The sequence below is a fragment of the Homalodisca vitripennis genome, chromosome 1 (genome assembly GCF_021130785.1).
Source record: "Homalodisca vitripennis isolate AUS2020 chromosome 1, UT_GWSS_2.1, whole genome shotgun sequence".
Classification (NCBI taxonomy): domain Eukaryota; kingdom Metazoa; phylum Arthropoda; class Insecta; order Hemiptera; family Cicadellidae; genus Homalodisca; species Homalodisca vitripennis.
In genome coordinates, this window is record NC_060207.1 from 205,520,996 (window position 1) to 205,546,072 (window position 25,077).

The following is a 25,077-nucleotide window of genomic DNA, read 5'->3' on the forward strand; positions in this document are numbered from 1 at the left end:
GCCATTTATATATAGAAAATTTATATTACAGTTTTGACTTCTTCAATTCATATTCATAAAACTTTCCGGTTATTTCTTCATTATTTAAATCTTTTATACTATAAGTTACAGGATCTGTGTTATTAATTTGATAAATCACAAAGATTTCTCTTGAACCCAATTGTTCTTATATTTGATCGAAAATGTTTGTTTTTTTACTAACAATTCTTACATGATCATTGACTTTAAATTTAGTTTTCGTGTGAAATTTCAGGTGGAACATACTTGAAAACGGTCTCTAATAACTCCTTTTCTGCATCCTTATCTACGACTTTCGGTTTCATTTTGATTGTGCTGTGAACTGTATCGTTATAATTGTTTACGATTTTTTTGAAGAATATCGATCCATTTAAAGTTTTTTATTAATCTCAAAAATTACTTTCATTCTCTCATTTTGAGTTCTGTTATATCTCTCTACAATACTTGATTTCTCTTCGTTTTCAGTATGATAAATCTTAATGTTGTATTTCCTCAAAACATCGTTAAAATTCTTTATTTTTAAACTCTAAACCCTTATCTGTATGAAGTAGGTTAGGAGGTTTGTGATTGATCCTTTTGGCATCTTTTACTATATCTTCGAAGGCTTTTGAAACATCTTTACGTTTTTTCTTTTGATAGCTCTTGACCAAGCATATTTTGAGAAAGTATCAATAACATTTAACATATACTTGAATCCATCATTTTGATCCGAATAGTTAGACGTTATAACTAAATCTGCTGCCCATAAATCGTCAATTCCTAATGTTATAATTTTTCATCTTTTTTAAACTTCTTTCGTACCGGTGCATGAATTTCTCTAGCTTCAATCTCGATTTCTTCCTTATTCTTAGATTCTTTCTTTACTTGTTTTTCATTAAGGATTCTTTATAAATTTACTCTTATTTGTCTTACATTTTGAACATTTTGCTGCAATTCTATACAATCCGTTTTGAGTTTGAACAATTTTAGAATCTATATTTTTCGTTTTCTTTTTACACTTGTGACAGTGAATTTAAATCGTCTTCCATTTACATATCAAAGTTTCCAAGTTTATTTAATTCGTCTAATATATCAGATTTTGCTTCATTTTTATAGCCATACGGTACTGTATCGATCTTATTTTTCTAGGACAATTCTCTTATTCATCTTTAGCGTTCAGTGCCAGCTTGTTTATGGTAACAGTGTACAACTCATGTTTATAACTTTTGATGACTGTCATCTCCCTAAATTCTTCTTTATCTTCGAACAAACATTTCTTCAAGTTTTTCGATATTTATTGTTTTATTTACAACGCTTCTCTTAATCCCTTTGCATCTTACTGGATTTTTGTCTAGATATTTTGTACGAGTACATTTACTTTTCGATCTCAATCCACACAAAATTCTTCTAAAACTTCGCTATTTAACTCATCTTTGAATTTCCCTATTACCTTCTTAATTTTTAGTAGTGAAACATTCATGATCTTTTGGATAATCACTTGTATCAAAGTCATCTATATTTTCTTTTAATAATTTTAAAAGGATCTCGTTTCAATTCTAGAAAATAACTGTCTGTATCCATGTAACACAGATTCAAATCTGGATCAAACTTCTTTAATTTGTTGTAATAAAACTCGTACATTAGCAATTTTTGAGAGGTCGAGAACTGAAAAAATCCTATGTAAATCGGTTTGTTAAATTTAACCTTTTGTTTGTACATGTGACTCGCTATACAGTTGTCGTCAAAGATGTTAAAGCATTTGAAATTTGTTTTCTTAGCTTGTTTCATTGAAAATTCTTCATTTCCAAGCCTTAATATCACATCTGTTTCTCACATTTTCCATAGATTTTCCAAAAACTGAGTTGTTCATCAGCTTATAAAAGTCCTTTTCAAAGTCGCTTGTAGCTTTGGTTCTCATGTTTGTGTTAAAAATCAATGTATTCTTTCATAAAAGGCTTCTGATCGAATGCAATAACTCTAATTCACATGTTTCAAAAATCATACCTTGTTCCAAATAGAACTTCAATATTTCTCGAATGAACAACGTATTCAGTTTTATCCTGTAGAGTTGTGCAAAGTTTGTTTTTAAAATGTTTCTGGAGCAAGAGGTAAATCCTTGTGATTGTTCGTGTAAAATTCGTTGGATATCCAAGATCAACTTCGAGAATATAGCCTAATCTTCGTCGCCAGGAGTTCTAAAATTGTTTCTTGCCACTCTTCTTTTGTATACGTTTTAGGATCCATCCACTTGATATCGCCGTATGGTAAACTTTGCATGAGGCCATACCCATAAAGGTTATTAGCATCGAGATAGAGTAAATAGTTTTCGGGCTTTGTCTTATCAAAATCTTTTAAATATTTGTTATTTGCTTTCACATATCGCTTTAATACACTGAGAATGCCTCCGCGAATACCTTTTTTCGATCAATCAAATACATATTATAATCACTAATTTAATTGTAATTCTATCTTCGTTAATTTTAACATAGCATCCCATGCAAGACTGGGAGCTGTTAGATAGTGTGCTGGATCAAGCTTATAGCAATTCAAACAAATATTCCTAAAATTTTTCAAAGATATCAGCGAGCAAATAGAACATCTTGAATGTTATAGAGATCAGAGTAATTTCCTAGATTTTTCTCTTTTAATTTGTTCCAAACATTTAAGTAGTGTTGAAAATCTTTCTCAGATATGCTCTCATCTGTCAAAAGTGAATAGAGAAATCTTGAATTCTCAATTCTCTGTGTAATCAAGTTTTTCAATACTGTCGATAAATTCATAGGGAAAATATTCCTTTTCCAGATAGAATTTTAAAAATCTCGTCGTCGTCATTTGGCTGTCTTTCTATTATCTCATTCAGTCCATCTTGTATAAAATGATTTGTAATGTTTGAAGTCTTCTCTCTTTAGATTTTTTAGCTAACTTTTCTATAGACGAGGCCATGAATCTGAACGTGTCTACAAACGAAAACTTGATGAATTTTCTTGGCTTATCACCTTCGAATTCATAGCCATATCCAGAATTTACAGAATAATTTATATATTTTTCATCGGTGTTTGCAATCAAATCAACATTTCCATATTGTTTAGCCAATTCTTTTTATGTACAAAATGAGTATCGTCTAATTTGACATATTGTGGCAGAAAACGGGAATATTCTGAGGAAATTTCAAATTTAGATTGCAACATGCATGAGCTGCGCCTCGAAAACTTGCCGGTTAAATGACAATGATCTCTCACTTTATTATAAACTCTTATCTTTCCAACTATCAGGAGTAAAAACCATACTGAATTGACCCAACATCCATAAGGCAGACCATTCACAGATATGACAAACGTTGAATTTGTGATAACGAAATTTCTTCTTCTTCTGTCAATTTTCATAGGTTTCATGTTCTTAGAATTATATTTTTTCGCTATGTATTTCGATAATTTATTGAGTTCTTCAAACAATTTTGTCGGGACGTTTTTCAAATCTTCTTCATTTTTGGCACGATAACATATCGGTTTGTACATGCGATTGGTCACATTCGACACTAAAATATAGAGTAAAAACCATAAGGAATGTGCCTCTGAATCTTGGTTGTAGTCGATCTTTGTGGATTGTTCTTGCATGTCGGAATTTTTCTAATATGCTCTCAAAGTCCATATAAATTACGTACGGATGGTTAAATTTCTTTTGATAATTAGTAAATTTAGTTGTTGTTTGACCTGGAAATGGCATAATTGGCTTACAAACTTCATGATTTTTTACAAATTCTAAATGATCTGTTAAATCTCCAGATTTGTAAAAATGGCTTAAACATCTTCTACACAAAAAATTTTCTTTCTTTATGTTTAGACAACTGCGAAGAAACAAGCTTATTTAAATCGGTTATCAAAACATAATGAGATTTATCATCTTGTTTAACATACAATAAATCAATGTTTGTTTCAGCGTCCAATATTTTTCAGAAAATTTGTAACGGAACAATGTTGTTAATATTTTCATCAAAACTGTAGACATTGATAGACATTGTTTGGATACTTATACTTGGAATTGTAGCTTCGTTTTTCAAATATTTGTATATCTTTCAGAGACATTGGATACTCAAAACCTGAAAATTATTTCGTCATTCACAAATTTTTCGTATTGCTTTACACAGTTCACAGTCTCTTTCTGGTTTTTCAATAGCACATCTTATTGAGTAAATAAAGCAAAAATCATCTCTATTTTTTATATTTTATACAAGCTTTTTTTTATCTTTGATATTCTTTGGTAAAATCGATGTATGATCCTGCATTCATCATTTCGTGTTTGTTAAGGCTCAAAAACTAGTTGTTTACAACTTTTAAAATGTCCATCCGGAACCTTTATTGGATAATTCGTTTGTTCTCGATGTGTTAATTTATTAAATTGCTTAGTAATAAAGTCGTTTACGTCAAAGATTTCGTCTGCTTTGATAGTAAAAATACATTAGACATGTTTGCGGTTCACCATTCAACTAAAGTTCGTTCGTATTTCACATTCCAAAGAGAGATAGCCCTTCATATTTTTAACATTTTCTTGAAATTTCTCGATTAAACTTTTAATTTCTGACCGCATAATTGAAAGATATTTGTAAATTGACATGGAATTGTCGTTCAAGTTTGTTTAAAATGTATTGCTTGAAAAGACCGGTGTATTGAGGATAAAACTTCTACATCAATGATATTTTCGGATTTTACTTTAAGAGTTTTATCAATTTCTTCGATCATTTCAGACTTGGTTTTATCGTTAGTACCGATAGCCAACTTTTCAGCTATTGAATGAAGTTTTTCATCATTAAATAGGTCGAGATTTTTCTTTTCAACTTTGAAATTTCTCTTTAATTCACGTAATTTCTCAATATTAAACATGTTTTCGTGATCGGCAATTTTATTTTCTCTAGCCCACTGTCTTAAATAATTTAGTTCATTATTGTAAATATTTGCTTGTTTTTTTCATGACTTTTAGAATTATAATGGCGATCATAGTTTTTTTCTTAAAATTTCTATTTTGCAGAACGGACATGATATTTTATCGCGCTCCATTTAGATAGAAAAATTTATTTAACTAAATGGTGCTTGTAAACCAACGATTGCGCCTCTCACGGCGTGATATCACTACGGATATGACGCAGGCGAAGCGATTATCGTGATGGTCGGTCTGTAGTAGCACACCTCGACTGTCCATTGATACACACAGCGCAATCTTTCGGAAACTAAAATGTCGGTAATGCAGATTTGCTTTTAAGAATAAAAATTGTGTTCCCGTTTACTATTATAACATTTTCTTTTTTCAAAATGTTAGATAATTTTACCTATTTTAAATATGCGTACATTTTGTTACTTGTAATTTTCAAATTATATTTTAAATTAATTTCTTAAATTTTTACTTCTCGATGGGTTGTTGTATTGTGTTGCTGAGTATATATGTCCGCGAATTTCGGTTTGGTCGGTTAGGAAGTTTACTTCTGAACTGTTTTCAATGCGAGTGGCCATAGCGGAGAAACACCAAGTTCAGAAGTATTCAGATCGTATTCCGGAACCATTTCTCTATCCGTATCTCGCTCTTCTCTCTCTCTCTAGCCTTGCTGAATATAGATCCTAGCCTAATAAACGGCAGAAGTGATCGTGTCATAGGCATAAAAAGAGAGGGAGAGAGAAAGAGACAGAGGGAGGAGAAAAGGTCGACCGAGAAATGGTTTTGCACTTTTTGACTTTGAATTTTTTCTATTTAAATGGAGTTCTTTGAAAGAGTTAAATGATATTGGAGAATGTAAATTTTAAAGAGTATAAGAAGTTAAATGAATTGGAAGAAAGGAAGAAAACATAGAATCTTGAATTTGGAAAAAAATGAAAGATAAAATTCGGGTTTACAATAATTGCCGAGTTGGAAGATTGTAAAGTACACTTGCCGAACAGATTTTTGACTGTTTTGGATGAAAAAAGATTAAAGAATTAAACAAAAATGAAAAAAATTACACTTGATTGTTACTGGAAAGAAGACTATAAAAGATAAAGAAATTATAACAATTAACTTTGTAGAATAAAGTCTTAACTCTAAAACTTGCAGTCCCTCCCCACGTCATAGTACTGTTTTGATAACCATAGTTGGTGTCTTTCTTCATAGGAATCACATGGAATATTATCTACAGTAATACCTTTTGTTTCACACAAAATGTGGCTATATTCTATAAGAAAAAATTCTATAATGCTCTTTAATGAATTGTGTTGATAAATCTTGGATACTCACAAAAATTCCTAAGAAATTCATCAATTAAGTCTTTGATTATCTTGAAAGAACGTATAATATGGGGAAAATGTCATAAAAAAACGATTGAAAACTCTCTGTTTGTTTATTTTTTACTTTCTTTTCAATATCTTTCGTAATTATATTAAATATGTAATCCCTTACTTTTTTAGTTTTTTTGCCGATAGTAAAACACTCCATTAGACGTTTTTTTCTGCAAAAGACTTTACAAGTTCTTTGAATTCTGTATCATTTAAGGAAAGTATCAACTGTTCTTTAAAATGTTTTGGTAATTCGTTGAACTCGTTAAAATTGTCTTTCTTTGTAAGTTTTTGAAATGCTAGAGAAACTGAAGAGAGCTTGGTGAGTTCATGTTGTTTATTTAGTAGAAAAGGTTTTTTATTAAAGTACAGTATGTTTTTAGTAAAAATGTTTTTAAATTGATTAAATTTTATTAAGATAAATCCTTTATTCGTAGCAGATTTGACAACATTTTACAAAGCACAGCTTAAGAAAGTAGAAGCTCAGATTCGGTTATTAATTTTTCATTCCACAGAGTAGATAGTAATGTACCGATCGCTTTTGGAGACGAACGACTGTAGATTCGGTTAATTTTTCATTGAGATTTGCTGTGTTATTTCTCAGCTTCCTTTATGGTACATTGAACAGTATTTTACATTGCTTTTCGGTCGGCTCCGAAAGTGCGCCAGGAACCCCATATTATTATCCTACTTATATTTAACACACATCTGAAAATATAATGTGACAAGTTTCATAAAATCAGGTTTTCCATTGGATAACATGACACTTTTACAACTTTATTGAATATTTAACACAGTGTAAGTTAATTTTTGTGCAAGAGTTTTATTATTGATGATACAAATTGGATATCTGCTATTATTCTAAAAAGATAAATGTATATGTATACAGACTAGTCATTCAATAAACCAAGATAACCAAACGCCAAATTTGGTAAAAACGAACAGTCCTTTAAGTATAGACCATTATAGCACGCATCACAGCTAATCTGTATTTATAGAGGGTATTATAATAATAACTATATAAGATTACAGTGCTTATAAGCCCAGACTATATTTATTTGTTTAGATGAACTTTTTTGACACATTTGGTAAATATTTTAAAAGTACTGGTAAATAAATTTGACTTCAGTTCTCTTTCATCTTACCTCAAACAATAAAGTAGGTTTTAGAGATATAGAACTTCTACTTAATACTAATGTTCAAATATATTTTTATTCTTTACAAATACAACTATTACGCAAACCTCTGGGACACAAAAGAAATTGTCAGCCTATTAAGTGATATGTTCTAGGGATACACAAGCAAAGTCCTTGGTTAGACATATGATAAGGCTTACTTTATGTAGAAATAACATAATATGCAAAATTTAAATTCTGCACACGATATGCAGTATTTTATGATTTACAATATATGCACAATTTTATTCATTGAGTTTTTATTATATTTATAGCAGTGTTAAAATAATTAAAGTTCTATAATCTATGAGGGTACTACAATAGTAGAGCGCGCCAAAATATTTTGTTTTTTTACCGAACTTTGAAGTTTAACCTCCTTCCCAATCTTTATTTTTATTTTTAATATATGAATAAAGATCTCTCATATTACAATATGAGATGATCGCACTTAGTTATTTCTTAAATGAATTTATCTACAGTCTTTTTCGTTGCCATTTTAGTTACAAATAAGATCAATGTAAACGTATTCGGTAACTCACAGCTATACATCATGGATATGCACCATATTCAAACTCAGTGTTGTCTATAAATAAATTAAGCGTTATGCAAAATTTTAAGCCTAAAGTCAGTTTGTTTTTGAGATATTGTGTGCACAAACAGAGAGATACACAGACATATATAATATTTTTCCAGTCCTTTGAGTGATAGACATTACTAACGCTCAGCCAATAAAGAGTGTGTTAAGTTATGCGATATTCGTGATACATTGAGTTTGATACTTAAATCATAAAAATAGGTATAAACTTGCATAATTACGGGATTTATAGTTTAACTTGAGGTCTGATCCACTTAGAATTTTAAGATCCTAATTAAATAGCTAAATAGCTATTAGGTCAATTACCGAAATATGGTGAGATTTTCTAGATACCTACAACAAATTTTAATATTGTCGTTGTATAGTTTTATTGATAGAAAAATGTTTACAACATCTTTATATACCTAAAATGCTTAAATATAATATAAAGTTAAATTAAAATGCACACAGTATAATAATAGAACTCGGAGAGTGCAATTAAAGTAGGCTAATTGGCATTGATCCTAGTTGAAGTAGCAATTAGGGACTAACATCATACCAGCCTATTGTTCGTCGTTGCAGAAATAAATGATTGACTGTTTTATAACCCTGAAGCCGTTGGTATTATTATCCTACTAACTACTCTTCCATGAAAATAACTCTATTGTGACCTAAATAAAGTATCTAAATAATCCACTTAGACTTAATTAATCATCAATTAGTTGAATTACTTTTTAGCAGAAGAAATGCCGTATAAGAAATTTGCAGTATTTTATATCAGCTTTTTGAAAGGATGATGCTACTTTGATCTATAACGTTACAACTAAAGTAGGAGATACAATAATTTCCAATAATATAAGCTATATTTAAACAGACAGTTAATATTTTTTTATTAAAGTTTTGAACCTTCATCGATTCTAACACCTAATGTCTATCTAATGAGAAAATTTTGTACTTAAAATTGTGAGATATATATATTAAAATGTTATTGTACTTAAATTGCTTTAAATTTATTCATTTAAAACTGTCCCTATGTTATTTTTAACATGAATTTAATTTAATTTCAGAACTCCAGTACAGATGATTATTTTATGTAGCAGTTTTAAATAGACAATTTTTTTATTAGATAGACATTAGGTGCTAGAATCGGTGAAGAATTCTCTTTTGATATCAAATGCATATAAAATGTGGAACAGACAAATAATAATACCTCAGCCTAAAAATGTAAACTACGTTTAAATTTTTTGTAATGCTTTTTTTACAAATTATAAAACGGACATTTCAAAAATAAATATCAAGCACAAGATTAAGTTCATTATGATAAAAATTACTTAAAATGATAAATTATATATACTTACCATGTTTACGCAACCTCGAATAAAATAAAAAATTTGTATTTTTACTTAGCCAATCGTATCTTATTCTTTTCGGATGTTATTTTTATTTTTAAGGCGCCGCTCACCCCTTTCAATTTGTATGTATTAAAACCTAGAGTGAAAGGAAAGTGATGGATCTTCCAAGGATAGTAATGGACCTAATGGTTATATTATTTAATAGTATCAGCAATAAAATGGTCCAGTTAATACTTGTTTGAACAATGATATACTCTGTTGATTCCAAAATAAATTCTATCGTCAATTTCTGAAAAATAAGGGAGAGTAGACTGGATGTAATCCGAGTTAGGAAACTTCGATAAGATTTCTTCATAGTAGTTGTATCCTATATAATTACGGAACTCATCCCTGTCATCATGGCTGACAGGTATCATGGAAACCGAATGTAATAAAAATAAGAAGAATAATTTATTAACGGAGATTATTAATTTATTATATACAGATTTTACATCGATTTATCTATGCGCAAAACTTATTGTTTATATAAAAAGTATAAATATCAAATAACGTAACTTACAGGCACACCACAACTAAGTGATATTAAATACACTTTAAGATGTTTTCACGCATAGTACAGTATAGAATACAAACCAAATAACAATGCTGCATTTAGAGTGGATATCGTTGTAACAATTTGTAAGAAATACTTATTATTTAAGAGACTACATTGAATGTAAATATTGTTAGTTCAGGAGTTTTATCTGTGATACTGATTTGTAAAAATTTGTTATATTGATAATGTACAAATTATTTATAGATAAAATAAAAAGCTGCTAAGGTAAATTAGGTTATACTTACTAGAATAACCGATTAGTTCATAAACTAGTATAGATCATAACCTAGATAGGTACTTACTAGAAGCGGTAATCCTGGGTTAGCGAGTACAAAAGACCTCCACGGGGTGGGTACTTCGGCCTGGTGAGTTTAAGTAAGGGTCATCGGTCTGTGGTAAAGCCGACTTGAAAGCTCTCCTTAAATCGGCAGGATTGAGCGGGTAAGTGATGGGATTATTGGACACTTGGATAAATACCTTACCAAAGACACCTGTTTCCAAAGCATTTTCACTCTTTACAGTACTCTGTGCTTGTAAAAATTTTTCACCAAGCTGATTTTGTAAATCAATGTGTTAAACCTAATATTATTTAAAAAATAAAAACTTGTTGGCCCTTTACTATTTTAATATGTACTGTATACTAGAATTTGTACAAATTAATTAATGAAGAATAACTAAAAAGACTTCCATTTCCCAGAACAAAAGCCTGCCGCAGCGTTTCATTCATTTTTGATATCATCTTTGGTGACCAAGTAATTCAATAATCTAGTTATCAGCATGGCACTCTTCTACTATAAATAGCAGTCACTGGAGCATTCACGGAGTGGGCCTTTGTTATCAAATTTTCTTTGCTGCGTTCTTATTATAATATTTTTATGTACGATGTAATACACTTATACATTAATTTCGCTAATATATAAGTTTTTAAAATAAATGTAATCTTAACAATACTATAAATATGAATGCTTGTATAAACAGTCTTTTCCCCTTTCATAATGCAGAGAGCAGCACTAAACTAAATGGATGCTTTGAACGAATTAGATTTTGAAACATCGAAATAGTATTTTCGCTGTAGGGAATCATAAAAGTAGCATTAAACGATTAGTCATAATAGATAACCTACTCTTATTAAGCAATCCTTTTTTAATTATTTTAAAGTCCATAAATAGACAAAAAAGTAGACAAGGGGACATACATAAGGGAGGAGGTGTTTTTATTTGTATATACTTATTTTTTAAATTGTAATATTTGTAAATTTTTTCTAATGAAACAAGTTTTAGCATACATATAGAACTAATTATAGAATAAAAATAATACATATTACCCCAAACATTTTTTGTATAGTTGTTTGGTAAACAAATAAAAATGTTTTTATTATTTCCGTAAAAAAAATAGTTAATGAAACTAATATAACTTATATAAAAAGGTGATAAAATCTGGCGAAAATAAATTATAAAACGTTACTGTATTATTTGTTCGTTAGCGAAGCCTATCATTGAAAGGATTGAAAAACTTCACTTCTGCCTGTCTGTCCGTACGGTATTTCAAGAACGTCCTGTAGACAAACGAAACTTTCCATAAAATTTAATTTCCGTTTTAGCAAAATCGAATAAGAATATGGTGTATGTAAATCCATGATATTTCTTTGACAGTATTTTTCATGTGAATAACAATAATGACAGCAAGAAAATTGCAAAGTAAATAAATTTTGTTTCTAAACAATAATTAAAATTCTAATAAAACAACTAATAATTTTTCATAATAATGTTTTCATCACGCTCTATTTTAAAAACTATGACGTTACACCTATTATGTGTCAAAAAATTAAATATTACTTTTTCTCTTGTAGTATATACTGTTTATTGCATGATAGCTGATATATGATATTTTTACATCGATTTCCTTTATTGTATCCGAGTACAGTACTAGAATAGTTACTAATTAATAAAGATCAAAAGAAGGACTTCCGCTTCCCAGAACAAAAGCCTGTGCCTGCGTTTCATTAATTTTTAATATCAACTTTTGCGAGCGTGTAATCCAATAATCCTGTTAACAACGTGGCGCTCTTTAATGTAAATTGCAGCTACTGGAACATACGATAAGCCTTTCCTGACTTAATGTTTCTTTGATCAAATCGTTATTTACATTTATTTACGTAACAATTAATCTCTGCGATAGTTTTGTATCAATTTCAAGTACACTAATATTATGAAATTCAATCATTTTAATATTACAAATATGACTGTATTTATTTCGATGTATATGCATTCTTCTCGCAAAACGAAACAAAAATTATTATTTTTTTATTTACAAACTTATGTTGAAAAACTTTAAATCCTATTTATATTTAACTGCTAATTAAATAGATTGAAAGTTTGATAATAGTAAGAAGTAAAATAAATATTTTGTCATTTTAAAGTGCTAAAAGTAATATGACACATTTAATTACAGCTGAATATCCCCACTGTTGTACGCATAGTTGCTAATGTAAAGAAACTTTAAGATGATACTTGAAACATGTTTTTAAATGCATTATAAATGTAGAGTTCAACAATAGCAGTATACTTCAAACTGTATTGGCAAAAGTATTATTAAACCTTTCCTCAATTGAATAGTAATTCATTCTTCTTAAACCCAAGACTTTCTTAGTTCAGTACAAAGCAAATTGAAAGTTATCTTATTTTTCCAGTAACTGTATGATTTCGTGATTGTTGAGTTTAGCTCAAGTACACCATCCTCCTAGTCCAGCGTCTGAATTCTGACCAGACGCTGCACTAAGAGAAAAGTAAACTGGAACTAAACTTAATATACATATTGATTCATCCCTTTCCAATATCCCTATGCTAATTGTAAAAAAATTGGCTGCGTAAAACATCATAGTGCACTCAATTGTGCGACTGGCGAGACATTGGATTACCTCTACACATAGATTAAACCACATTTTTTTCTGGGTATCTCTGATGTCTAAAAGTTGTTCAGAGTTTATTTTGAGCTTCTTCGTCACCAACTGTATTTGCATCTTTTCAAACGACAATGACTTAAGATTCCAGGAATCAAGACTTTGAAAGCGACAGATTTTAGACGCTGCACTAAAAGTAAGGTGAACATGAAGTTAACATTCATTCATGCTTTCCCACGAAAGCTACGTTATGTCTGATTATATTCGCATATACTATTACATTTACGTTTTACAGGTGAAGTAAACCTAATATTTAAATTTTCCCTATAGGAAGCAATCAAACGCCTGCGAATTAGGGTGACCGGACTAACCAGGCAGTGGGTTCTTTTCTTCCAAACCCGGTTACACTGAAAGATGCGGTAACACAGAGGCTATTAAGTGGATTCGGACCACAGTAACGACGAGGTATCATCTTACGAAGCCAAGTGTCTTCATCTTTAAAGGTATTATTTCGTTCTATAGGAAATTGTAAGGTAATTACTGGTTCCATAACCTTCAAAAAGCGATTAAGATTATTAAGCATCTCTTCATAAAAAAATGGATCAATATTTGTTTTAATAACTGCAGCCCATAATTAGTGTTATCAGATCTTTATGTGTACCTTAGGTTGTCCCTGACACATGAAAAATATTTCAACAGTTATAAATTCTTTATTATTGTGTTTGCTGTATGATTGTAAATACTAAAAGTTGTTCAAAAACTCAGTCCTTGCAAAACATTTTCAAAAATACTTAAAAATATTTCGTTTTAATTTTGCGAAATTATAATTTATTACGTGTTTTTAATTTACCTTAGTTGGGGATAATTATGTCTGGAGTTGGTACCATTATAATAACAACCTTTTTCGTTTAATGTTTATACAATAAATACTAAATATTAGATTATTTGCATTTAAACAAAGGAAAAAGCAATTTCAAGGAAATTCTATCTATTCAACGTTTGAAGGAATTAACTCCCCTAAAAACCTATAAGCTCTTTTGCCACTTATAAATATTTTTAATTAATTTTTATTCATGGGTAGGCGTTTTGTGTTGCGTTTGTACACGACATAGCATGACCGTATCAAATTTATATAAACAAATATAAATCTCGTTACCAGAATCAATTTCGGGTTTTTTCTAGCATTCAATACGAAAGTCTTCATTATTAAGCCGCGAGACGAGCAAAAACCGTAGGTGATTAAAATACTTCCAATGGCTTTGACATTCTCTCTGCCGAGATTGGCTTTCGTGTCTTGTGCCGGGCATCACACAAATATTGGGTGATGTATAAATTTACAGAATCATTGTAATACTTCTCTTAATTATATTTTGATTGTTTTAAACAAAATAATAGTCTTATGGTGAAATAGAAAACGTCAGAGGTAATTAGTATTTATATAGCTTATTAATATTTTATGAATTTATATTGGACTAATGATCGCGATACTAATAACTAATCCTAACTAAACACTAATACGCTCTCAGACTTCTCTTCTGGAATTGAACGTACATGTCCGCCAAGACATTATTTTAAGAAATATATGACACGTCATCTACTAAACCCAGATAAAGAAACACAACGAAGGTGATGTTTTTATCAGAACATGTTGTAGACGATAAGATCAGAAACAATACTTATATGATAGTTTTTAAGTTTAATAAAATAGTCCTTAATATTACGATGTCACAATACGTTTTACAATCAGTTCGAATATTAAAAGGTAAATTATGAAGCAAGATAAATAAAAGCTAAGTAATACGGAAACGATGGTTATTTTTAGAATTGTAAAGAACAATTTCAGTCCCGTGCAGTTTTATCGTTGGTTCGGAACATTAGAAATTCCGATGTTTTCCGCAGTTACGTAAAAATCTGTAGTCAATGTTTCCGTTTGGGGGAGAAACACCAGTTAAGGGCATTGAAATTACTGTGATGATTCTTCTACTGGGACGCCATTTTATTGTAAGCTCTCAAAAAGGTATTACTATAATAAATGTTATTAATAACTTTTAAGCTTTTATTACTGTTTTCATTACATAAAGTCTATACTATTTTTCCAAATCATTTTTAAATATTGACTCTTATATAAACTGAGGAAAAGCTTACTAAATCCATTAAAAAATTTTACTTTTTATTTCTTATGTTCATGTGAGAGTATCTATAAAATATTCTGTGCGCATTGTTTACAAATACTAAATAGAATATTTATTATAATTTCACTCTCTATATTTTAATTATATGTTAACACTTCTTGGAAGTTTACGTATTTATATAGTTTGGGTAATTCATATTTTTCAAAAATTGTAACAGTCTTTTTAAAGATCAATTGAAATTTTGATTTAGAAAGGACAGAAACAGTAAAAACCTAATGTATAATTACTATAAATACTAGATATAAGCACAATAATAAATACATTATGACTAAAGAGAATGTGTATTGTCTATAGGTTAACCTAATTATAATATCTGATTATTTAGTTTATTTAAATAATTAGCAAAGGAATAGTTTTGAATTGTCAAGATGTATTAGAAGAATATGAAATTAAACATCTAATATTATAAATGGATACTATGACTGTATGTTAGACATTTAGGTTAACACAGAAACAAGCATAATATAATTGGTTTAATTCCTCCAATAAAATTTCCCTTAAACATCCTGAGGATATCCAAGAACTTAGTCCTTTGGTGGACCTAAAACGAGTTATGCCGTCGTAAGCCCGAGTCGGCCTTTACTCGTTGTTCCTTTTATATGTTCCTCTACGTGTTCCACTCCGTATTCATATGTGTGAGACAACGTGGACAGGATTTTTAAATGTTTAGCATTGCTTTTTTCTAACTATATATTATAGCGGTAAATACCTTACAATGTATTTATATTATATAATGACGCGATTATTTTATAATTTCAATTGAAATGAGTTAGTACACAACACATTGGAAGACGGTGGTTTGATTATAAAATAAAGAAACTTTTGCGTAATGGTTTTTTTTTGTAGTACAACGCAATAGTGTACGGATACGTTGGTTATATAAAAAAAACTATATGTAGATCAATTTCTTAAGAGTGAGGTAATTTTTCAAATATGAATTATGTCAAAATATTTGTAAAGCATAAATAAATAAATAAATAAATATATATAATATATATATATATATATAATAACAACTGGATGTAAGCATTTTGTATTATCTAGAAAACATTAAATACAACTTTCACACTTTGACTACGAGCGCAAATTTATTTCACGCATATTGACATTAAATGGAGTCATTTTTATTTCAAATACGTTTAGAATTTGTAAAACATATAAGACTACTCAAATACTTCTTATTTACATATTTTTTGCAATAAAAATATTTAACAAGTCAAGGAATTCGTGAATAGCTACTTCATAGTTTAAGTTAAGACGATTTGGAAAATCTAAAGTAACTGGGAACCCAATGTACTTGTACATTGTGAAAAGAGATTTGTTGAATGGTGATGTAGGATACCAATAAAACCTTTGAATAATTTTAATAGGTGCTTAAAACATTATCATAACTGGTTAAAATTTTATATTTTTTAACTTAAAATAGTTAGATAATATCCAAGATAATATATTATATAAATATGTATTGAATCTTATAAGAGGTTTTCTTATAATTCCAATAGATGAACATTTGTTATTTTACTCAATTAGAGTAAGATATCCGTGGTATTGGAACTATATCGTAACTATAATTGTAAACGTATGAACAGTAGGCAAGATATAACAGCCGATTGTGTTTGTAGAAACTATGTTTTTATTTACGCAATGAGTTCTTGGAAAAGATCATATTACCAGTTCATACAAGAGGGTGAAAGCATTATTTCTTTATTAGGAAAAGATATAAGTATCAGATTTGTAATATCAATCAGACAGCTAAATGATAATACAAGGTTAAACGCACGCCTAACCAGGTCATCGTGGAAGGGTTCACCCAGAGAGAGTCAACATCGTTATCCAGAAAGAGACTACGAATCAGAAATATATTTAACCAGTAACACCAATCAACATTACACAGCAAGAAAACCCTTTGCGTTTAGAAGGTACTGTTTTAGTTTATACTTTAATATTCAAACATTGTATGAAACCAACTAATCCAACATAGTAACTTTATTTTAAAAAGTGACTTAAAAAATAATATATTACTAAGCTTCACAATATTATCTGTCTTTATGTGTTACAAATTCCTTAACACAAGCTTTAAAGGATTGAAATCTATGCTGTTCCACAAATGAAATAATTTGTTAGTCCATTACAAAAGAGAAAAAAATGATTAGTAAAGAGAACGTAAATAAGTAAAGCACTATATCTGCTCAGTGCCCAGACAGAAGGAAATGAACCCACGCGTTGCTACTGCACATGATGCAAATCAAAAGCAATATAACACATCACACCAGCGCAAACAAAAGTTTTATACTTGCTTTCATTCTATTAAATTAAAAGAATTATTCTTCACCTGCTGAAGAGGATAGATTTCGATACAACAAGGCGTGTTTTTTAAATTATTTAACATAAAACGATGCAAATATCCGTAATCCTATTACTTTTTCAATCCTTCTATCGTCAATAACAATCCCTAAAAACTAATTCTTTGCCTGTTTTGCAATTTTTTTTATCTATGTTTTTTATCTGCACCAAAATGAAAATCGACCCATTGAACTATATAACTAGAGTCACGTTTTGACAAAAAAGAAATCAAGATCTCTAGTAAACCGGTACTTTTCAATTTCAATACAGATTTAGTGATACAGAGGTACAGTTTCACCCAAACCCCCCCACCCCCCCCCCCCCCCACCCCCCCCCCCCCCCACCCCCCCCCCCCCCCACCCCCCCCCCCCCCCACCCCCCCCCCCCCCCACCCCCCCCCCCCATTAAATTTTTGTGAAATAATGCTTTACACAGCGTCAAACAATCATTTGGTCATTTGTCAGTCCCATTATAAAACCTCGCCTGCTACTACACTGCAGCTCTAAGTTCCAGGTCATGAATGGAGAGTACGTTATGAGTTCCTCCGAAGCGAGAATTTTTAGTATCAAAAGCGTGTGAAACAATCTCTGGTCAGATCACCATTGTTGGAACTCGCATTCACCGAAATCCTCGCCTGCTACTACACTGCAGCTCTAAGTCTCCAGGTCATGAATGGAGAGTACGTTATGAGTTCCTCCGAAGCGATAATTTTAGTATCAAAAGCGTGTGAAACAATCTCTGGTCAGATCACCATTGTTGGAACTCGCATTCACCGAAATCCTCGCCTGCTACTACACTGCAGCTCTAAGCTCCAGGTCATGAATGGAGAGTACGTTATGAGTTCCTCCGAAGCGAGAATTTTAGTATCAAAAGCGTGTGAAACAATCTCTGGTCAGATCACCATTGTTGGAACTCGCATTCACCGAAATCCTCGCCTGCTACTACACTGCAGCTCTAAGCTCCAGGTCATGAATGAGAGTACGTTATGAGTTCCTCCGAAGCGAGAATTTTAGTATCAAAAGCGTGTGTGTGAAACAATCTCTGGTCAGATCACCATTGTTGGAACTCGCATTCACCGAAATCCTCGCCTGCTACTACACTGCAGCTCTAAGCTCCAGGTCATGAATGGAGAGTACGTTATGAGTTCCTCCGAAGCGAGAATTTTAGTATCAAAAGCGTGTGAAAACAATCTCTGGTCAGATCACCATTGTTGGAACTCGCATTCACCGAAATCCTCGCCTGCTACTTACACTGCAGCTCTAAGCTCCAGGTCATGAATGGAGAGTACGTTATGAGTTCCTCCGAAGCGATAATTTTAGTATCAAAAAGCGTGTGAAACAATCTCTGGTCAGATCATCCATTGTTGGAACTCGCATTCACCGAAATCCTCGCCTGCTACTACACTGCAGCTCTAAGCTCCAGGTCATGAATGGAGAGTACGTTATGAGTTTCCTCCGAAGCGAGAATTTTAGTATCAAAAGCGTGTGAAAACAATATCTGGTCAGATCACCATTGTTGGAACTCGCATTCACCGAAATCCCTCGCCTGCTACTACACTGCAGCTCTAAGCTCCAGGTCCATGAATGGAGAGTACGTTATGAGTTCCTCCGAAGCGATAATTTTAGTATCAAAAGCGTGTGAAACAATCTCTGGTCAGATCACCATTGTTGGAACTCGCATTCACCGAAATCCTCGCCTGCTACTACACACTGCAGCTCTAAGCTCCAGGTCATGAATGGAGAGTTACGTTAACGAGTTTCCTCCGAAGCGAGAATTTTAGTATCAAAAGCGTGTGAAACAATCTCTGGTCAGATCACCATTGTTGGAACTCGCATTCCACCGAAAATCCTCGCCTGCTACTACACTGCAGCTCTAAGCTCCCAGGTCAATGAATGGAGAGTACGTTATGAGTTCCTCCGAAGCGATAATTTTAGTATCAAAAGCGTGTGAAACAATCTCTGGTCAGATCACCATTGTTGGAACTCGCATTCACCGAAAAATCCTCGCCTGCTACTACACTGCAGCTCTAAGCTCCAGGTCCATGAATGGAGAGTACTATATGAGTTTCCTCCGAAGCGAGAATTTTTAGTATCAAAAGCGTGTGAAACAATCTCTGGTCAGATCACCATTGTTGGAACTCGCATTCATCGAAATCCTCGCCGCTACTACACTGCAGCTCTAAGCTCCAGGGTCATGAATGGAGAGTACGTTATGAGTTCCTCCGAAGCGAGAATTTTAGTATCAAAAGCGTGTGAAACAATCTCTGGTCCAGATCACCATTGTTGGAACTCGCATTCACCGAAATCCTCGCCTGCTACTACACTGCAGCCTCTAAGCTCCAGGTCATGATAGAGAGTACGTTATGAGTTCCTCCGAAGCGAGAATTTTAGTATCAAAAGCGTGTGGAAACAATCTCTGGTCAGATCACCATTGTTGGAACTCGCATTCACCGAAAATCCTCGCCTGCTACTACACTGCAGCTCTAAGCTCCAGGTCATGAATGGAGAGTACGTTATGAGTTCCTCCGAAGCGATAATTTTAGTATCAAAAAGCGTGTTATAACAATCTCTGGTCAGATCACCATTGTTGGAACTTGCATTCACCGAAATCCTCGCCTGCTACTACATTGCAGCTCAAATGTTAAATCATACTTTTTTGAAGACGTTGACGTCTGGAATTTTTTAGCAGACGTAGTAAACCTATTAGTATGGCTAAATATTATTATATTAGAACACCATGTCATATAAAACAAACATGTTTGGAATATAGAATAAAATTATTGTAAAAATACAAACTCCCAAATATTTGTATCTGGATAAAACATGTATTGTTATCGTTTCTATATATTTGCTAAAGTTCAACAACCAAAATTTCAACCACACAATCAAAAACAATCAATATCAACCAATACATATTTTCTTATTTATTCAATTTCACATGTTTTGTAGGCAACCTGTACAAACAATTTAACTAAATATTTAGAAACGAGATATACAGGGTGAGTTTTTTAAAGTGATCCAATAGCTAACTTTTTAATTACACGACTTAGCACCACACTTTAAATTTGGAAACTTGCTCAATTTTTAAGTTTCACTCAGGGATACACTTTCAAATTTTTTGAAGATGGCCGCCATTTTCCAATATGGCGGTCAACTTTAAAATCTCTTATGGAACACCCTGTATTTTATGTTGTATTTTTTAGATTCTAAATCAACAAAATAATACATTTTTGCATTTGAAAGTTTTTCAATATCACTAATGGTTCAGGAGCTACGTGGACTGGAGGTTTTTCATAATTTTTGCCAATTATGGCGGGCCAACTTTAAAATTATTTTATGGAAACACCCTGTATTTTATGTTGTTTTTATATTCTACACTACAAAATAAGACATTTTTGCATTTTAGAGTTTTTCTATATCTCTAATGGTTCAGGAGCTACGTGGACTGCAAGTTTTCAGATTTTTTTCGGACTGATGATAAAAACTTGCAGTCCACGTAGCTCCTGAACCATTAGAGATATAGAAAAACTCTAAAATGCAAAAATGTCTTATTTTGTAGTGTAGAATATAAAAACAACATAAAATACAGGGTGTTCCATAAAATATTTTAAAGTTGGCCGCCATATTGGCAAAAATTATGAAAACTTCCAGTCCACGTAGCTCCTGAACCATTAGTGATATTGAAAAACTTTCAAAAGCAAAAATGTATTATTTTGTTGATTAGAATCTAAAAACAACATAAAATACAGGGTGTTCCATAAGAGATTTTAAAGTTGACCGCCATATTGGAAAATGGCGGCCATCTTCAAAAAATTTGAAAGTGTATCCCTGAGTGTGAAACTTAAAATTGAGCAAGTTCCAAATTTAAAGTGTGGTGCTAAGTCGTGTAATTAAAAAAGTTAGCTATTGGATCACTTTAAAAAACTCATCCTGTATATATATATATATATATATATATATATATATATATATATATATATTATAAAATTTTTATAATAATAATATATTAAAAAGATTCGCTTCAGCTTAATATTCTAGTACTTGTGTATTTCATTTCCTCGTATCTTAATAAAAATTTAAAAACATGTGAAGGAATGACACATTTTTTATATTTCACTGCAGGAAATTCCTCATATTATATAGTCTAATGCAGTGTGCAAATTTACAAATACCGTACACAAAAATACCAGAATGTATAATTTTAGGGTAAAATTAATTCCACTTTCAATACAGTAAAAGATCTTATATTGCAAGTTTATCGTTGTTTATTGTTCTACTACTACTAAGAAAATGCAATGTTCTACGCTCATGCAAAGTTCATAATAATATATATATATATATATATATATATATAATAATTTTATAGCATAAGTGCATTAAAAACATTTTATTTGTTACAAACCAGGCTTTCAATGACGTATCTTGTTATATAGTATGGTAATAAAACTGCAAAATGTTTCTAAAGTTATATTTGAGAGAGATTTGTTGTTTTTAGAATAAAATAATCATTTAAAGTAAAGAAAACAACATTTTTCAGTTGCTGGATACTTGTTTTGATATATTTTACTTAGGACTTATTTATATCAGTGGAACTATACATTTAAGTTTTCAGTATACAATTTAAAACGTTTATTAAAGCTTTCAATTTTCAGACGTACAGTGAAAGAGCAAAAACAGAATATGGCGAACAGCATTATGAAGCTTAAATAGATTAAACCAGTGTTCAGTACACTCAGAGCGTGATAAGTGGAGTGCTCCACAACGCTGTGACCAGACTGTACATCATGGTAAATGCGTTAGCTCTGGGTTATAATCCTTAACACCACTCTGACTCTCTTGGTATTCATGTTCTGCCTTTGATACAAAGGTATAAAATATACTCTGTTACGAAGATAATGTGGTTTAATTATTACTGTGACTGTAATTTATTAAATATCACCTAATTTGCTCATATTATACTTATATTTGCACAGGAAATTAGGAACTCAGAGTATTACGGATTAAAAAAAGGAAAGATATTATACTTAATATAATTTTATATAAGTTATCATAGTTGTTAATAGTATAAGTTTTGGTTATGTTGTTTCTTATATTAAAAATATTTATATTATTTATTAGGACTTTCATTCCGCTGCTTCTACAAGCTGTATGCTAATTTATATATTACATTAAATTTCATAACAAATAAAGATAAAAGTGGGATTTATCCTCACAAAACTTATAATGTTCCTTAAGTTATACATGACTAAAACATAGTTTCTATAGGAAGCTAAGTTTAAATATTTTATTCAGTTTGAGATTTGTAACGAGCTGTATGGACAAAATACACTGACAAAAAGTCAACATAAGCTGTAATCAAACTTCGAGTTTTGAAAAAAAGAATACATTCATTTTCATGTTCGGTTTTTACTAGATAATTTCTGATTAAACAAGCCTCGCATAAATTATATTTTTAATCATACCAACATTACCGCTGTTAATTACCGCTTGCAGCGGCTAGTGTGACAAAAAACAACTGGAGAAAAGTGAATACACTACCTGTTCCCTGCGACCTTGTCCACTTTTTCTCCAGAGTATTATGTACATATCCCTATTTTAAACACTAATTTTAAAAGTATAAAGAGATTAAAATCATATACGGATAACGGAGAGAATGCATCACCCTCTCAGGAACACCTATACGAGGAAGGAGATTATTACTCATCAATAACACTTTTCAATTCCCTTCCAATCCATCTGAAGTGTGAATCGCAGCGTGAAATCTCTTAGAGCTTCTTCAGACACTCTCCTCATAAGTAAGTCGTTTTACTCTGTGGTCGAATTTACAAATGAGGGATAATTAGTATTTTCGTGTTAACATTTATCATAGATCGTTTAGAGATTGTTTTTGAAATTAGTTCGTAGATTTTTAAAGTGTAAGGTCATTGTATGTACCAGATACTACTTATACTTTTTAATATAATGTCTGATGGCTTTTTAAACATATGTAAACGCTACTAAATAAAAAAAGTAAAGCAACTTCGATATAAAAGAATGTCGATATGTTTGATCACTTTGAATTCATGAATGTTGAGAAAACTTTCAATTCAAATATTATGAAGATTTTTACTTGATAATAGTATCGCCTATATGAAAATGTTATAAACAACTGTCAGAACTGTATTGGACGAGTCTAACATTTTTGGTGATTGCAAATGTTTTACTAAATTTTTAAATTGTTTGAAAAGTTTTGTAATAATGCGCGCAATGGCTTTTAAAATAATAATCAAAATACTATATATACAACAAAATAATGCTTAAACTGATTTTAACTATATGATGTCAGCGCTCTGTATTATATGTAGGCTAGAACGAACAAAGCTGGAATATAGGCCAAGTATATCGCAACAAACAAAAACTACAATATGTGTTATGTTCAGAAAGAGAGAAAACTCCAAACTCACACGATCTAGAACAGCACTTAGACTCAGCATGGAAGGCAAACCCCGTTGGTTGACGCCGAAGACGTCATACAGAGAACTTACTCCAAGTAACTACCATCAGTAGTAATATATATGTCAGTGGTATTACTTTTATTACATTATTTATATTATAACAAAATTACTATCCCTTGATATTATTTGTATACGTTCTTAAAACATTTTGGGCATTAATATTTGTATTGTAAATTTTTAAATTTCCATGAAAGTACCTCTAAATTTTTAAGAAAACTTATGATTAGTATTAATGCAGCTATTAGAAGACAAAATAATTGCTAAAAGTTATCAAGAACAAGATTTTTCCAGGTGTGATTGAAAAAACCCTATTTGTAATTATTTAAATGAATTTTCTGTGCAGAACCACATAGTTAATAATAATTAAACGTTTTGATCTCAGACAATGTATGATATACAAGTATTTTTATAATGTATGAAATAAAGTACGCATAGCTAATAAAATATTTGAATAGAATAAAATGCGTTGGAACTAACATCGTCTCCACGTCGTTTATTAGTAAACGGGTAGAATATGATAGTGATAATAGTTGGAACTTCTTTGTTTATGTATGGAACACGGTTTTATGCAAATATTCAGCTCTCAACAGAAAACTAGCGTTTTTCAGGATTAAGAAATACGAATTATACGAAGTGCACAGGCGACATGACCATTTCGTTCAACTGTACCATTTGTAAGAACCGGGCGGATGAATTGGAGACGATGTAATAATATGGCAGCACTGTAATGCTCTATTTTACTACTAGGGTGTACATATTGCATGTGCTAAGTGCTTGGAAAACGTGAGCATCTCGTTTAACGGTCCAATTTGTGAAAACTGTATGGATGGGGATGGGAGGCTTCAATACTATGTCACCACAATAAAGGTTCAATTTCCTACTTTGTCTTTATCCTAATATCCCATCTGCGTCTGTCTTATTTAGCATTTTATCACTATTCTTAAACTTCCAATGAATCAAATGACTGAATTTCTCATTTTTTATCATTCCCATTACTATTATACATAATAAATATATCCATAAAAACGATTTTGGTCCAAAAATATGATCATGTAAATAACCAATTATTACACAACACATCAGGTACTAATAATTGTTCAAAAAAATTATTTTTTGCCTTTTTGTCACAATTTTTAATTTATTGGGGTGACTGATTACAATGGT